Raw genomic sequence first — 18,673 nt, forward strand, 5'->3', positions numbered from 1 at the left:
TGTATGCTGCGGAGAAAAGAAGCACATTGGGCATAGGATTTCTAAAAATCCTTCCACTGTGCTTCTACTGCACAACGCAGCGTTATGGATGCAGGGAAAACACTCTGCGCCCAAAACGCTGCAAACCCTGATTGTGGGCGCACAGCCTAAAATGCTACAATGGATGAATGGATAGATGTCAAACATATATAACGTCCCACCCCCCTGCATATTCTAGGCTGGCGCCCTTTAGTGCCTTTCATGTGGCACTAAAGGGTGCCTAGCCTTGTATTTAGCCCCCCAAAAAATTAATAATTAAAATAAACGACGTGGGTTCCCCCCTATTTTTGATAGCCAGCTAGGGTAAAGCAGACATCTGTAGCCTGCAAACCACAGCTGACAGCTTCACCTTGGCTGGTGATCAATTTGGAGGGCTCCCCAGGCGTTTTTTTTTAAAAAAAAACAAACGTGGGGTCCCCCCCAAATTAGATCACCAGCCAAGGTGAAGCGGACAGCTGGGGTCTGGTATTCTCAGGGTGGGAAGAGCCATGGTTATTGGACTCTTCCCAACCTAAAAATAGCAGGCTGCAGCCGACCCAGAAGTGGCGCATCCATTAGATGCGCCAATCCTGGCGCTTCGCTCCAGCTCATCCCGCGCCCTGGTGCGGTGGCAAACGGGGTAATATACGGGGTTGATACCAGCTGTAATGTCACATGGCATCAAGCCCTGGGGTTAGTGATGTCACGGCATCTAAACAGATACCCGACATCACTAACCCAGTCAGTAATAGAAAAAAATAAAACACAAAAAAAAAAATTTGAAAAAAAAACTCCCCGAAACATTCCTTTTTCACCAATTTATTGAAAATAAATAAATTTCGGTCGCTGTAATCCATTTTGGAGGTCCTTCGGCGACTCTAGACCTTCTAGAATATGGGGGGCACGTTCAGGGAACGTATCCCCCATTTTCTGGAAGAGCAAGCTCTCCATGAGCAGTGTGGGTGCAGTAATCTGAGAATACTGCACTCACACTGCCCCGGTCCAACCTAGGGCAGAGTGACCTGCAGTAACCTCATTCCAGAATATGAGGGGCACGCTCACAGAACGTACCCCCCATTTTCTAGAACAGCAGGCTCTCCATGTGAGGAGTGTGGCTGCAGATTACTGCACTCACTCTCCCCCGGTCCACAGCGCAGCAGCAAGGTCAGCGTCCCTGCTTACAAGGATCCAGCTGACAGCCGCTGTCTGCGCATGCGCCGCCAGCTTTCTAGGAGGCGGAGTGATCGCGGGGACGGAGCAGCAGCCAGGTAACGGGGCTGACCGGGGCTGACCGGGGGCTGACCGGGGGACCTGGGGACGACTTTTCTGCCGCATGTGATGTGTCACATGCGGCAGAAAGAGCAGGATGAATGCGGCCGGGCGCTGTGCGCTGCGCGCCGCAATCTTACATGCTCCGGAGGGGGGGGGAGGGGGAGCGCTCTAGAGAACCGGAGGGGGCTCCGGTGGACCAGAGGGCTCCGGTGGACAGGAGGAGGGGTCAGGGGGAGGACATTTCCCTGCGATCTGAAATGTTTGATCATTTCAGATCGGAGGGAAATGAATGCAGAGCCGGCGGCGGCTGCAGTTTTCTGTGCGCTTCGGCGCCATTTTGACTGCTCCGGAGGGGGGGTAGGGGTGGTGGTGGGACTCTCCGGTACCGGGGGCCTTGGGGGCACTAGAGGATTATATTTTTTTATCATCTGACATGTTTGATCATGTCAGATGAGAAAGAAATCAGCATTATTTGCCATTTTTTTTTTTATGTGTACGTCGGTATACGGTGTATACCGGCGATCACATTATCGGGGTCCAAAAAAAACACCCCGATTCATAATCTTGGGGTTTCAGCTACCCTCCGGTAGCTGAAACCCCCGAGATTTTTCATCACTGGGGGGTGCTACAAGCTTTTTCCGGCCTGACGTCTCAAGACGTCGGAACAGAATAAATACCCTGTTTTTCCGACGTCTTGAGACGTTAGGCCGTCGCTATGGAGTTAAGTATGAATTTGTTTATTTTACATTTGGGTTCTATAAGTTTCCTGATAGTTTTCCTTATTTCTAGGAAGAAATACAGATCTTTATCTGGTATATTATTTTGTAGTTTAAGTTGTAAGAATCAGGTGAAATTTGCACCATCGTATATATTTTTTATGTATTTTATCCCTGACTGGATCCATCTGCTGCCTCCGTATTGTTTGACAAATCTATATTTTTTATCTCTGTATTTTTAAAGACTTCAAAAGTCATTTTGTCTTTGGAGACTCTTGAAATCTTTTCCCAGGAATTAAATGCAGCATTAATAGTGCTGCTATCATATGTATTGGATTTTCTTCCTCCAGAGTTTAGTAACTGTTCCAGGAAAAGGAGAGCGGAAAGAATTATTTCCTGATAATATTCGTTCCAAGTTAACCCAAGTTGGAGCATTTTCCTTTTTTAATAACCAATTATTGGTTTGTTTTAATAAATTTGAATAATGATATGCTTGTATATTAGGAAGGCCGTATCCTCCTTTAATTTTATTTTTGAATAATGTAATTTTGGCCACCCTTGCTTTGCTATTATTCCAGACATATTTGTTGATCGATTTTTACAAATTGACTAGGAATTTGTCTGGGATGATGATAGGTAGACATCTAATTGTATATAAAATTTTGGGTAGAATAAACATCTTAGCTACCAATATTCTACCAAGCCATGTCATTTTGGCTTTGTTGTATGTTGCAAAATCTTTTTCAATCTGAGTTGTAAGTTTATTCATGTTGAGGATTAAAGTGCTTTTAATATCTTTTGTGAAAGTAATACCTAAGTATTCAATAGCGTCTGTAACCCATTCATAATTAACATTATTTCTAAGATTTTCTTGTGCTGTTTGGATGAGGTTAAGAGCTAGCATTTTTTACTTTTTCTCATTAATTTTAAAGTTTGAAACAATGGAGAATTCTTTTAAAGTTTTGTTGGCCTCATTGATGGAGTTTAATGGGTTGCTAAGAGTCATAATTACGTCGTCCACAAAAAGACTTATTTTAAAGTTTTCTTTGCCTATGGAAATACCTTTAATTTTTCCGTTTGACCTGATACATTCTGCCAAAGGTTCCATAATCAGGGCAAAAATTAGCGGTGATAATGGACATCCCTGATGAGTTCCATTGGTTATCATAAAAGTTTTCGAAGAGTGGTTGTCTGATTTAATTGTGACTGAGGGGAAGGATTATAGTGCCATGATGGAGTTAATGGATGTGTTATCAAAGCCAAATTTTTTCAGGGTGTTTTCCAAGAATTCCCACCCCACTACATCAAATGCTTTCTCAGTGTCAAGCGATAAAAGTAGGGTGGGTGTTCTAGATTTTTTAGCGTATGCAAGAATGTTTAGTAATCTTTTAGTACCGTCTGATGTTTGTCTATTTTTAACAAATCCTAATTGGTCTTGATGGATTAATGATGGGAGAATTTCTTTTAATCTTTCGGCTAATATTTTTGAATAAATTTTTACATCTGTATTAATTAGAGAGATAGGTCTATAGCTAGTCACTAATTCAGGGTCACTATTTGGTTTAGGGATGAGGGTTATATTTGCCTGGAGCATTTCTGCAGGGAATTCTCTAGTGGAAGCTGCATGATTAAAAATTTTACAGAGGTGAGGTACAAGTAATTGGGAAAAAGTCTTGTAAAATTCATTAGAAAACCCATCTGGGCCTGGGGACTTGTTTATTTTTAGGTTTTTAATTGTTTGTAAAATTTCGGAGTCGGTAAATGGACAATTTAAAAGATTTAGTTGATGCTCATTTAGTTTAGGAAGATAGATTTTGTCCAAGAAGTTATTCATTTTGTTGAGGTTATCATTCTGGTCAGAAGGAGTGGAATTGAGGTTATATAGTTTTCTGAAATTACTCGCAAATGCTTCTACTATGTCTTTTGGATGGGTATAATAATGGCCATCTGGGTGTTTTATCTTGTGTATCCTATTCCTAATTATTTTTTGTTTTATTTTTTGTGCCATATATTTAGTTGGTTTGTTAACTGATGTATAATGGTTTGTATTTAATATTCTCACATATTTATCATAGTCAGCCAGAAGTAAGTCTCTCAGCTGTATATGCAATTTTATAATATCGACATGTATTTGTTGGCTGGGCTGGGGTAGTCTTTGCTGTTCTTTTTCTTTTTCTTTTATTTTTTCTTGTATTTTAGACAGATCTGATTTCCTTTGTTTTTTCAGCCTTGAAGAAATTTGAATCAATATGCCTCTTTGCACCGCCTTGTTGGCATTCCAAACTGAAAAAGGATTCATAGTTTGAGCCGTTTTCGGAGAAATAATTTTTTAAAGAGTTTTCAATTTCTTGTTGAAAGTTTTGGTGTTGGAAAATTGCCGGGTTATTTTTCCAGGTGAAATTTAATCTGTCTGGGGGGCCTACTTTAATTGTGCAGAATAAGGGAGAGTGGTCTGACAAAGTTTTGTCCTTAGTTTCTATTTTAGTTACTCTGGAGATTGAGAGGGATTCAGTGAAAAGTAAATCTATTCTAGAAAAAGTTTTGTGGGCTGATGAGTAGAAGGTATATTCTTTAGATGTGGTGTTAAGACATCTGAAGGTGTCCAACAGTTCATGAGTTTGAAGCCATTTGTATAATGATGGGTGATGTTGTCTGGGATTTGCTGTCGAGTCCATCTTAATATCAGGTATCAAGTTAAAATCGCCTATTAAAAAGAGATCTCCTTGTTTGTGCTTCTGAATTTTTTCCATTAGATTATTAAGGAAAGTAATCTGGCCACTGTTTGGAGCATATACATTTACGATAGTACATAGGTGGTCATTAATTTTGCCAATAAGGATAAGGTACCGTCCTTCAGGGTCTTGTATTTCAGACATCAAGGAGAATCTAGTTGAGTTACTGATTATCGTAATAACTCCTGCTTTCTTTTTTTTCGTTAAGGGCTTTGAAAATATTAGTATAATTCTTATTTTCAAATTTAGGGTGATTGTTTCTGGCCAATCTTGTTTCTTGAAGACAGATTATATTTGCTTTACAATTTTTGATTTCCTTCCAAATCATGAATCTTCTATTAGGGCTGTTCATACCTTTAACATTTAGTGATAGAATGTTTATGTCCATTTTGGGTTATAGTTGTTTTGGGGTTTAATTATATTTACATGTTATCATTAAGTGTTGAAATGGGTTACCAAGGTTTTTAGCTGACCTAATATAAAAGATAAATTTCTGTATTATATACCAATACTAGTACAATGCGAACGCTTATCAAAAACTGCTACAATTAATTTGTAAATATCTGTAAACAAACAGTAATAAGTATCTTACTTCAGATACTTTATTCAAAATTTAAGGGTTCTTAATTCTGTATCTTGTCGTTCAGTGTCTTTACCTATAAGATACTCAAATAACAGAAAAACAAGAAAAAAAAATATTGTTCCAAAAAATAAATCTTCGGGGATTGCCTTTTTGTCAGACACTTCCCTCTTGAGGCACTAATCTATTGCTGTAAAGACTTTAATATAGTACTTTACCTCCAAGTACTAATTGTAGTTTTGTGAAAAATAAAAGGTTATATATAAAATGAAACAACAAATTATGTTACCGTGAGTCACTCATCTTGTGAAAATTGGGAAAGAGATGTATAACATTTGCATTATAACCATAACATGAATAGATATTCTTGTATTATCTTTTTAAAGCACACAATCTCTTGAGAAGAAAATAACAGGCCCATCAAAATAAATCAAAGAATTTTTTCAGGGCCAAGTCTATGTTGGTCTACGTCGTGGATCTGGGTGAGGGGCTTCTCGTTCCTCAAGGGAGCTGACAAAGCGGTGGCCATCTTCAGGAGTTGTAATGGGTACTATTTTCCCTCTGAATGAGATCAATAATTTAGTGGGAAAGCTCCATCTGTACTGGATTCCATTATCCCGGCAGAAGCTAGTGGTTAAGTTGAAAGATTTGCGCATTGCCATGGTCTCTTTGGAGAGGTCAGTGAATACTTTTATTAGCTCAAAGGGTTTAGGGAGATTTTTTATTTTTCTTAATTTTTGCATAAACCCCTCCTTTATATGGAAAAAATGGATTCTTGCTATGGTATCCCTTGGAGTTTCCTCGGAAATATGTCTGGGTCTCAGGAGTCTGTGTATTCTGTCAACAATAAGTTCTGATTCTGTAACAGAAGGTAATACAGCACGTATGATGTTTTTCAAGAATTCGGAAAGTCCTTTCGGGGGGACGGATTCTGGGATGCCTCTTATCTTGACATTGTTTCTACGATTTCAATCTTCCATATCCGCAACCTTGGCTCTTAATTGGCGGATTTCGTTTTTCATTGTTGCTTGCTCCAAGACTGTTTTTATTCTATCTTCATGCTCTGAGAACCTATTGTTGTTAGAGTCAATGCTGGCTTGCAAAAGATTGTTTTGATTCTGAAACAGAATATTAAATTTTTCGAACATTGTTGCCATTGCGCTTTTCACAAAATTTTCAGAGGCGTTTTTATCAGACGAAGCGATATCATCAAGTTGATGACATGATTTATTGTATTGCCGTTATTGTCATCTGAATGTTCCATTCTGCTCTTGTTTTTTCCTGGGCTCTATGTTGGGGATGACTCCGAATCTGATTTATATTCACCATCCGAATGGGGGTTAGCTATCCTTGATCTGTCCGAATCGGGTTCCTTTCTTTTTTGAGTTTGGTATGTGATGTCCATTGTGCTATCTTCTAAATCTCTTTTTAGAGCAGGAAAATCACTGTCTGTATCGCCAGAAACTGAGACGGCCTTGATATGTTGAGACACATTGGGAGAGCTAATGCTTCTTGCAGTGTCATGGAGTTGAGTGACTAGTGATACCAGTTTTAACTCCTTTTGCGGTGCAAATTTGCTGCTTGATTGTGCAGATGGTTTCAGTGGGGATTTAGTAGTGTTCTGTCTGGTTTGCTGAGTACTTCTTTCCATTTTGGTATTTGAAGTTGGAGTTGGTTTTGACATTTTGTGCTGGTGTAATTACAGTTATAGTATTTGACTATTGTTAGCAATGTTTATTTTAGTCTTGACGGTTCAGTAGTTGAGACCTCTGATTAACTTCAACCGTATGGGTATATGCAAAAATGTCTGTTATTTGTTAATCTTATAAGGAATACGCACTTGTCAGGGCTTTGTTGTTGAATAGGCTATAGACAAGCTGTTTAGGGGTCTTGCAGCTCTCCTTGGGTAGTTGTTTTAACTGAAGTCTGTTATTAATCTTTGTTTATGGTGGTTTTCTGATCTCACAAATAGTTGGCAGCAAGACCTTTGTCACAGTAGGGTATTATACAGTGAGTTGCAGGCTGAATGCTGTACAGGGTTGCTTTGCACTAGAATAAGTTTTAAAAGCAGTTGTATAGTTTATTATATAGGAGAATCTCCTATTTACAGGGTGATATAAAGTCAGGGCAGCCCTGCCTTCACCACTTAGTGGCTTGTTGATTTACTTGTTGATAAAGTTCAGCTCCAGCAAGAATTAGCAACTTCACCACAGGGGTTAATTAGCATATGCAATGCTGCAGAGACTGTCTCTTGCAGTCTGAGAGAAGTGGAGGGGGAGGGATGGAGCTGTGGGGAAAAGGCTCCTGCTCAGCCCAGTTATGTCTCCCACTGTGTTAACAGTTATATCCCCTGAATCAGGCCTAGTGTGATAAACTGTGCACCCCTGACCCTGGTTTATATGCACTCACCAGTGCTTGTTGTGTCCACGGTTCCTCGGTCCTTCTGTGCTGTGATAGTGCCTGCTATAATCTGTGATATCTCAGGCTAGGAGAGCCCGATTTAGGTAATTTTGGTACCGAAATGATCCAGAGGGAATCCTCTTGTGCTCTCTGTCATTCAATAAAGGTTAAGGTCCATCCAAGTTGCTGTATTTTGTAGCTTTGTTGAGTGAAACACAGAGCAGAGGATTTTCACTTCCTCATCACTCTGCAGCCGGCCACGCCCCTCCTAGTAAAAACCTTTTAAGGATAACCAGTTGGTACCTGTGAAATTCGATTTCTTACTAATAATTTCACTTGGGGATAATTTGTCACCTAAGGAGGTTGCTCTTTTAGCAACCACTCTACAGTTGTTATCAAGAATTTCTTTCAAAACTCTGTCTGTTTTTAATATACTTAAATTGCGATAAATTTTTTTACGTATATCATTAAATTGATTGCTATATTGTAATGCAAGGGTAATGACTGAATTGGTTGAATTGGTAGTAGAACGATTCTTGGATAGATTATGAATAGGAACTTTAGTTGGAGTAATTCTAGATTTTACAATTTTTTGTGCTCTATTGAGCATCCAGTGCTTATACCCTCTGTTTTTGAGTCTAGAATTAATTGTATTTATTTCAGTTTGTAAGGTTGTTTGTGTGTTACAATATCTATATGCACGTTGGGTTTCCCCTACTGGTATGGCCTTAATAGTATGTATCGGGTGATGGCTTGCTGCGTGCAATATGGTGTTGCCTGATACTTTTTTTCTATGGGTGCATGTTTCAATGTAACCATTGCTTTGCCTCGTTATTTGCAAATCAAGGAACTACACAGCATGTTGCTGGAAATTCACCTTGACTTTTATGTTGAGAGGATTGTTGTTTAAATAGGTAGTGAGATCCGATACGAGAGACTCACCGCCCGCCCACACCAGGAGGACGTCATCAATGAATCTCCCGTACCAGATCACACACCCCGCAAATGGATTATCATAGCTGTAAATATACATTTTCTTCCCACCAACTCATAACTAGATTTGCGACTGACGGGGAATATTTAGCACCCATAGATACTCCTACCCTTTGGATGAAGAATTTAGAATCAAATAAAAAATAGTTATTTGCCATTAGAAACTTAATGGTATCCAATATGAACACAACCTTTTAATTGTCAAAATTCGAATATTTCACTAGATGATGTTGAACCGCCATTAGTGCTACTTGCTGGGGTATTGAAGTATATAAAGAGATGACACCTGCTGTGGAGTTCCTTGATTTGTGAATGACGGGGCAAAACAATGGTTACATTGCAACATGCACCCATAGAAAAAAAGTATCAGGCAACACCATATTGCACGCAGCAAGCCATCACCCGATACATACTATTAAGGCCATACAAGTAGGGGAAACCCAACGTGCATATATAAATTGTAACACACAAACAACCTTACAAACTGAAATAAATACAATTAATTCTAGACTCAAAAACAGAGGGTATAAGCACTGGATGCTCAATAGAGCACAAAAAATTGTAAAATCTAGAATTACTTCAACTAAAGTTCCTATTCATAATCTATCCAAGAATCGTTCTACTACCAATTCAACCAATTCAGTCATTACAATATAGCAATCAATTTAATGATATACGTAAAAAATGTTATCGCAATTTAAGTATATTAAAAACAGACAGAGTTTTGAAAAAAAATCTTGATAACAACTGTAGAGTGGTTGCTAAAAGAGCAACCTCCTTAGGTGACAAATTATCCCCAAGTGAAATTATTAGTAAGAAATCGAATTTCACAGGTACCAACTGGTTATCCTTAAAAGGTTTTTTACCAATGTGCCAGGAAACATTGTAAATTATGTCCATTAACTCCTAAAAAAACTACATCTTTTGATAATAGTAATGCCAGTAGCAGCTATGCAATTAAAATGTTTATAAACTGTAGAAGTACATACATTGTTTACTTGGCAGAATGCACAATCTGAAAACTAAAATATATTGGTAGTACTAAACGGGAACTACACATATGCATAAAGGAACATCTGTATGACATAACACATAAAAAAACTTCCAGAGGTACTTCCCAATTATCAAAACACTTCATCAATAAACATAATGGAAAAACTGATACCCTACGGGTATATGGCATAGAAAAAATGCATAAGTCATATAGAGGGGGTAACATAGAAACATTTTTACGCAAAAGAAAGGTCTGGTGGATATTCAGACTAGGAACCACCTTCCCTCATGGTCTGAATCTCCGCAGAGACCTCATGATTTATTACTGAAAAATTTAATAAGTCTCTTATGCCATTATATTGTGGCTCATGGAATTTTCCACAATATATAAATCAACTGCCAGCTACCATCATTGCCAACTTTGACTCAGTGTGTGGATAATGCGATTCGATAACGTCTGTTAGTAAATAAATTATTTGCAACAACTAAGTCTGCCTTTGATATGTGGAACTTGCAAATTTGCTTCATACTACCTGCGATCGTGTGACTCACAATGATCCTATTGGTAGTAGGGTGTGTTCACGTCCCTAGAAAAAAGCCTGGGGCTTGATTCCCAGTGTTTAAAGCAGATGTCTTCCTATGTGAAGCTCATGAACAGTCGCGTTACAGACTTAATGGTACTGTTCACAACATGCGGTTTGATCCGATAGTGTCAATCTGATAGTTCACCATGGATATGTGCAGTCGATTTTCCACACACTGAGCACAATAAAAGCAATAATTATATCACAGATAACAGCTTGATATGAATAGCTAGAATTTAAAACACAGTCTTAACAATCTTTGCTTAATACTAATTGTACCTCGTACTACATCTGTGTTGACACAGCCAAAAAATCCTCAAAACAATCATCAAATAAATCATTAAAAATTATGAGAATTGGTATCCTTTCTCTTAATACAAATTTATTATCATAGATGAGCTATAAAAAAATGGGCAGATTTATACTCAGAAATATATTCAAAAAAGTATGATTATTAACTGCACATAGATATAGGACATCACCTAATTCTAAAAATTTCCGTTTTTGAATTAAATTTTATTTAAGGTGTCACTATTAAATAGGAAAAAAAAGGGGGAAAAACCCCCACAAATATCTTTATGTGCAGGTCTATAGGTGCGATTGTAATTGTGCATGTCTATGTATATATATGTACTCATGTGTGCGTGTATTTTCACATATGCATACTTGCACTGTATATTGGCGCACCATAATCAGTATGCTGCAATATATATCCAAATTTAGTCCAGAAATTTTATAGAAATTTTAAAAAAATTAAAAAAAATCTTTGGTATTTGTATATAAATTGGTATTTGTATATAAACCCTGTAGCGCCGCCTTTCCAGCATCATGATTAAGGGTGAGTGTTTCACCTGAAACGCGTAGTGATGGTCATGTCATTCGTTGTATCTGCATGATGAATTAAAGACCTTCGTTTCTCTGCCTGAAGAGCTGGACATCTCTTTCTTTCTTTATCGACAACATTTAAACCAGCAAGACGTTAAAAATATAGGCAGCAGAGGGGCCATGGCAGAGCCAAATACCCTTCCCACATTCCCGCCCCAAAGCATGAAGCTGTGATGACAAAAAAACTTCACTCAATTCTTTTAAACATATTTCTTCACCGCAGGTATCATTTTAATCAGTGTACCAGTGCTGATATGGCCCTGACTGTGCTTTAGTTGGAAAAATCCTGATGGCAGGTTCACTTCAATGCGACCAGCCAAATACCATAGTGAAGCAAAAACTACTCTTCTAGTGATACCAAAGTCCACAAAGCTTCACTAAACACTAGAGATGAGCAAAGTTGTCAGAAAAACATTCGCCAAATTCAAATTTGGAACAAGCCTTGCCCATTTGGATTCATGTTTGGATGACCGAGCACTTTTCTCAAAAAGCTGCTAAGATCACCTTTGTTCAACAACTGTTTGCGCTTGCACTAATGCTTTTCTACTACCTTGTTATCAGTTTGGCTACGAAAGTGGTGGTGTATGATGTGCGGGGGGACATGTTTGATGAGTGGAGGGGGTGTGGAGAGGTCAGAGGAGCACTGGACTGTTTTTTTACTTCTTAACTTTATGTGTGGATATTGTGGCAGCCAATCAGGACACTGAAAATATCCACAATGTTCAGACACAAAGTCTTGTGTCATTGGCTGCCTAAGTCACATGTCCATCTGCATATAAAAAGCGGACATGCGATATCAGCACCATTTTGTGATTGCTACAGCTTAGTGACGGTGCTGCTGCAGTTAGGTTAGCTAAGGGTTTAATTTTAGCTAGTTCAGATTGATACAATTACAATAGTGTAAAATGGAAAGTGCAGGGGCATGCAGTGTAAGGAAAGTTGTGTGCCACAAATCAGCTTTTTATTTAGTAATTACAAATTATGTGGGCCAGCCCCAAATTGCCACTTCAACACAGAGATTACAAAATCTGTGGTCCAGCCAAAAATTGCCATTTCATCACCTAAATAGAGATTGCAAAATCTATGGTCCAGCCTGAAATTGCCATTTCATCATCCAAATAGTCATTGCTAATTTAATGACATGTGACTGACAGGTGTGGACCTAGGTTTATAAAACAGCTGGTTAAAAGAGGGGAAGAGAACATCAAACATGAGTGGGAAATCCTGCGGTTGTGGTAGAAGGGTGAATAGGCATCGTGTTGAAGGTGTACGTAGGGTAGGTGCTGTTACTAAAGGCTCTACTGAACAAACAGCTGCTCGTCCTATCCAAAGACAACTGACAACATCTGTTACTGGACGGGCTACTCGACTCCCTTTCTTTGGCAACTGCACAGCGATACGACTTGTGGATGAGGCCCAGGAAAAGCATGTGCTACAGTGGATGGAAAGCACTGCATCAAGTGTCTTCTCATCCTCTTCCTCCGCAACATCACACATAGCACAGTCCACAGAGGACTTGTAGTCTGGGCAATTGATGCCACTTTCCTGGTGTCTGTCCCTATCCTAAAATGTGGCTAGGAATAAAACTCATTGAAGCTAATATTGGTGCCACTTGAGTGTGGCTGAGCAGAAAAGCAGTTTGAGCTGTTGCATGATATATAAGGGCTTCCAGGACAGCAGGCCTACATTTGTCACTCATCATTAGAGTTGAGCGCGGTTCGCGGTTCTCCAGTTCGCGGTTCGAGTGATTTTGGGGGCTGTTCTAGATCGAACTAGAACTCGAGCTTTTTGCTAAAGCTCGATAGTTCTAGTTACATTCGAGAACGGTTCTAGCAGCAAAAAGCAGGGCTTTTTACAGCTACAGTGTGCAGGAGCCATCGCTGGCAGCCTGCCAGAAGCTGGTAACCAAGATAAACATTGGGTATCCAAGCAAAGCGCTTTGGTTAGTAACCCGATATTTATCCTAGTTACGTGCAGGAAGCCCACACTACCCCGCTCAGCTCACTCCGCCCCCTCCTGCACGTGGCATGTACACACACACACACACACACTCACCTGTCGCCAGTCAAGCAGTCCACGACACTGACGTCCTCAGTGCCACATGACCCCGCTAGGCTCCACCCACCTGACACTCCGCCGCCAGCACACATGGCTCCGCCCACCTGGCACTCTGCACACATGGTCCCGCTAGGCTCCGCCCACCTGTCACTATGCACACATGGTCCTCCTAGGCTCCGCCCACCTGTCACTCTGCACACATGGTCCCGCTAGGCTCTGCCCACCTATCACTCTGCACATATGGTCCCGCTAGGCTCCGCCCACCTGGCACTCTGCACACATTGTCCTGCTAGGCTCCGCCCACCTGTCACTCTGCACATATGGTCCCGCTAGGCTCCGCCCACCTGACAATCTGCACACATTGCCCCGATAGGCTCCGCCCACCTGGCACTCTGCACACATTGTCCCGCTAGGCTCCGCCCACCTGTCACTCTGCACACATGGTTCCGCTAGGCTCCGCCCATCTGTCACTCTGCACACATTACCCCGCTAGGCTCCGCCCACCAGGCACTCTGCACATTGTCCCGCTAGGCTCCGCCCACCTGTCACTCTGCACACATGGTCCCGCTAGGCTCCACCCACCTGACAATCTGCACACATTGCCCCGATAGGCTCCGCCCACCTGGCACTCTGCACACATTGTCCCGCTAGGCTCCGCCCACCTGTCACTCTGCACACATGGTTCCGCTAGGCTCCGCCCATCTGTCACTCTGCACACATTACCCCGCTAGGCTCCGCCCACCAGGCACTCTGCACATTGTCCCGCTAGGCTCCGCCCACCTGTCACTCTGCACACATTATCCCGATAGGCTCCACCCACCTGGCACTCTGCACACATGGTCCCGCTCGGCTTACCTGCGGTGATGAAGTCCCGACCTCAGCGCTGTCACTGTCCTCCATGGCCGCCGCTTGTCATATCACCTTCTCTTGCTTCCGACCCGAGACTGACTAGAGGTGACGTCACGGGCCGCTCGCGATACTTGGCTGTGAAGATGATTGAAGTCAGTGTGCAGGAGATCAGCGCAGGTAATGTACCTCGCTGACAGCAGCACTTGTCATCCCCTGCAGTGACCTGGGCTGACCCATTGATGTTAGCTCAGGTCACTGCATTGCTCTCCCAGCCAATGGGGAACATCCTGCTCTTCATTGACTGGGACAGTGTGGTGTTATGATCCGGAACCATGGAAGATCACCACAAATCATTGGCAAAAAGGTGACAAGAGCATTGGCAACTAATCTGGCCGCCATCCCCTTACTAACCAACACAACTAGAAGTAGCCGAGGGGTGAACTAACATCCTGTGCACTGCGAACCCAGCCGGAGAACTAACAATCCTAAAGGTAGGAAAGATGAATAACTCTCTGCCTCAGAAAATAGACAAGAATAGCAAGCCCCCCACATTCAAAGACTGCGGTGATATAGGAAAATCACAATACACAGGCAGATGACAGGATTAGCAAAAGGTGAGGCCCCCGCTGACTAAAATAGGAAAAGACAGGAAAGGGACTGATGGTAGCCAGAGAAAAACCCTGCAAAATACCAACTTCCTGATAGTACAAAAAGGCCCTCAGATCGCTCGATCTGAACTCCGTCCTATACCAGGTGCCCTTGTCATACCAATGAACAGAAAACAAGAATTATAACAAATTCAACAAGCCATAAACACATGGACCCAAAGGAGCTATACTCCACACAGAACTGCAGGGAGTTCCTCAACAATCCACTGAGGGGGAAAATCCCTGGAAGGAAATAAACTGAAACCAACCACAACAAATGACAAACCCAGATAAGCAAAAGAACCAGGCAATAAATAAAGAGCAAGAACTTATCTGGAGTGGATGTGATGTAGAGCAGGATTAAGCAGGCTGGAGATACAAAGAACAACTGACATCCGGCAACAGCCTGCAATCAGACCAGGACTTAAATAAGCAGAGAGTTAGAAAAGGAAACACCCACTGCACAACACACCTGGTCTCTGTCCAAACACTTCCTGGCCACCAGAGGGAGCCTCCCAGCAGCCAAGACATAACTAACATTCACAACAGTACCCCCCCCTTGAGGAGGGGTCACCGAACCCTCACCCACGCCACCGGGTCACTCGGGATGAGCATGATGGAAGGCGCGAACCAACCTGTCCGCATGAATGTCAGAAGCCACAACCCAAGAGTTATCCTCCTGCCCATAACCCTTCCATTTCACAAGGTACTGAAGCTGACGCCTACTGCGACGGGAATCCAGAATTTTTTCAACCTCATACTCCAGATCCCCTTGTACCAAAACAGGGTCAGGAGGCGCTGCTGCAGGAACTGCCGGCTCCACATGTTTCTTCAACAAGGACTTATGGAAGACATTGTGAATCTTAAATGACGCAGGCAGAGTCAAACGGAAAGATACAGGATTAATAATCTCCGAAATCTTATAAGGTCCAATAAATCTGGGCTTAAATTTAGGAGACGGAACTCTCATAGGAATATTTTTAGAGGACAACCACACCATGTCCCCTACTTTAAACCGGGGACCAACAGTCCGACGCCGGTTGGCAAACTTTTGGGCAGTTTCTTGGGACTGAAACAATTTATCCACTACCTGCCCCCAAATCTGCTGCATTCTGTTGACCACCGAATCCACCCCCGGACAGTCAGACGCCTCAAGCTGCCCTGAGAGGAACCTAGGGTGATACCCAAAATTGCAGAAAAAGGGGGACACCAACGTGGTAGAGCTAGCTCTATTGTTAAGGGCAAATTCAGCCAAAGGCAAAAACGAAACCCAGTCATCCTGATCCGCAGAAACAAAACACCGTAAATAGGTCTCAAGGGTCTGGTTAGCCCTTTCAGTCTGACCGTTGGTCTGAGGATGAAATGCCGAGGAGAAAGACAGCTGAACACCCAATTTGGAGCAAAAAATCCTTCAAATCCTGGATACAAACTGCACCCCTCGGTCAGAAACAATGTTTTCGGGAATACCATGCAAACGGACAACATGTTGGAAAAACAAAGGCACCAACTCTGATGAAGACGGCAACTTAGATAGGGGAACCAAGTGGACCATCTTGGAGAATCTGTCACAGATCACCCAAATCACAGTCATTTTCTGAGAGATGGGAAGCTTTGAAATAAAATCCATAGAGATGTGCGTCCAAGGTTTCTTAGGTACAGGCAAAAGCAATAATAGCCCACTAGAACGTGAACAACAGGGCTTAGACCTAGAACAAACTCCACACGACTGCACAAAACGACGGACATCTCGGGACAGGGAAGGCCACCAAAAAGAACGTCTCACAAGATCCCGAGTACCAAAAATGCCAGGATGACCCGCCAAAACAGAGCAATGAACCTCAGAGACACCTCTCCATTGGTCTGGGACAAACAGTTTCCCTGTAGGACATCTCTCAGGTTTATCCCCCTGAAATTCCGCCAGGGCCAACCGCAGATCAGGCGAAATAGCCGAGAAAACTACACCATCATTCAGGATAGTAGACGGTTCGACAACCTCCAAAGAGTCAGCACAGAAACTCCTGGAAAGGGCATCGGCCTTAACATTCTTGGTGCCCGGCAAAAAAGAGACCACAAAATTAAACCGGGTAAAAAACAAAGCCCACCTGGCCTGCCGAGGATTCAACCTCTTGGCCGATTCCAGATAGATGAGATTCTTGTGGTCCGTAAGCACCACAACTTGATCCCTCGCCCCCTCCAACCAATGCCTCCACTCTTCAAATGCCCACTTCATAGCCAATAATTCCCGGTTCCCCACATCATAATTCCGTTCAGAAGGAGCAAACTTCCGAGAGAAAAAGGCACAGGGCTTAAGTTTACCCGAAGTAGCGTCTTGTTGAGACAGAACAGCACCTGCTCCGATCTCTGAGGCATCGATCTCAACTTGAAATGGGCGAGACACATCAGGTTGCTGCAGAACTGGGGCAGAAGTGAATCGCCTTTTAAGCTCCGGGAAGGCCACAATACCCTCAGGGGTCCAATGCTCAGCATCAGCTCCCTTCTTTGTCAAATCTGTCAGAGGTTTGACAATGGCAGAAAAATTGGCTATAAATGTACGGTAAAAATTAGCAAACCCCAAAAACAGCTGCAGGGATTTTAGAGAAGTCAGTTGCACCCAGTCGTAAATAGCCTGAACCTTAACCGGGTCTATTTCAATAGCGGAGGGAGACAGGATAAAGCCCAAAAAGGAAATCCTTTGCACCCCAAAGAGGCACATTGACCCCTTAACGTACAGTACATTATCCTTTAGTATCTGAAAAACATCCCGTACTTGCCCCACATGAGAGTCCCAATCAACAGAAAAAATCAAGATGTCATCCAAATACACAATCAAAAATTTACCAATAAGGTCCCGAAAAATATCATTCATGAAGGCCTGGAAGACGGAGGGTGCATTAGTGAGCCCAAAAGGCATCACTAGGTACTCAAAATGCCCCTCAGGAGTATTAAAAGCCGTCTTCCATTCATCACCCTCCTTAATACGGATGAGATTATACGCACCCTTGAGATCCAGTTTCGTAAACCATTTGGCACTCTGCACTCTAGAGAACAGATCAGACATCAGAGGCAAAGGGTACTGATATTTGACTGTAATTTTATTAAGAAGACGGTAATCAATACAAGGCCTCAACGAACCATCTTTCTTAGCAACAAAGAAGAAGCCAGCACCCAAAGGAGAAGATGAGGGCCGAATGTGCCCCTTCTCCAATGATTCTCTGATGTATGACCGCATGGCATCATGTTCGGGCACAGACAAGTTGAAAATCCGCCCCTTGGGAAATTTACAACCGGGCACCAACTCAATGGCACAGTCACAGTCCCGGTGTGGGGGCAGAGAATCAGATTCCTGGTCATTAAATACATCACGGAAATCAGACAAGAAAGCCGGAACATCAACTGCCTGAGCAGACGTGGACGACACGGAAAGGTCCTGATGCAAACCTTGACAACCCCAACTAACTACCGACAAGGATCTCCAGTCAAGAACCGGATTATGGGTCTGCAACCACGGAAATCCCAGTACCAAGGTATCTTGTAGATTATGCAATACTAAAAATGAACAAGTTTTCTGATGCGCTGGTGCAACTCTCATAGGCACCTGGGTCCAAAATTGGGGTTTATGTTCTGCCAAAGGGGTAGCATCAATGCCCCTTAAAGGAATAGGAGTTTGCAAAGGAACCATGGGAAAACCACAATCCCTAGCAAACCCAAAATCCATCAAATTGAGCGCTGCCCCTGAGTCCACAAAGGCAAATGCAGAAAAGGAAGACAATGAGAAAATCAATGTGACAGGCAAAAGAAACTTTGGTTGCAAAGAACCCGCAGTAACAGAAGTAGCCAATCTCCTTTCACGTTTAGGGCAGACAGAGATGTTATGAGAAGCGTCTCCACAATAGAAGCACAGTCTATTCTTCCGTCTGAACCCCTGCCGACTAGCATTAGAAAGGAC

This window comes from Anomaloglossus baeobatrachus, chromosome 6 (genome assembly GCF_048569485.1).
Source record: "Anomaloglossus baeobatrachus isolate aAnoBae1 chromosome 6, aAnoBae1.hap1, whole genome shotgun sequence".
NCBI classification, from domain to species: Eukaryota; Metazoa; Chordata; class Amphibia; order Anura; family Aromobatidae; genus Anomaloglossus; species Anomaloglossus baeobatrachus.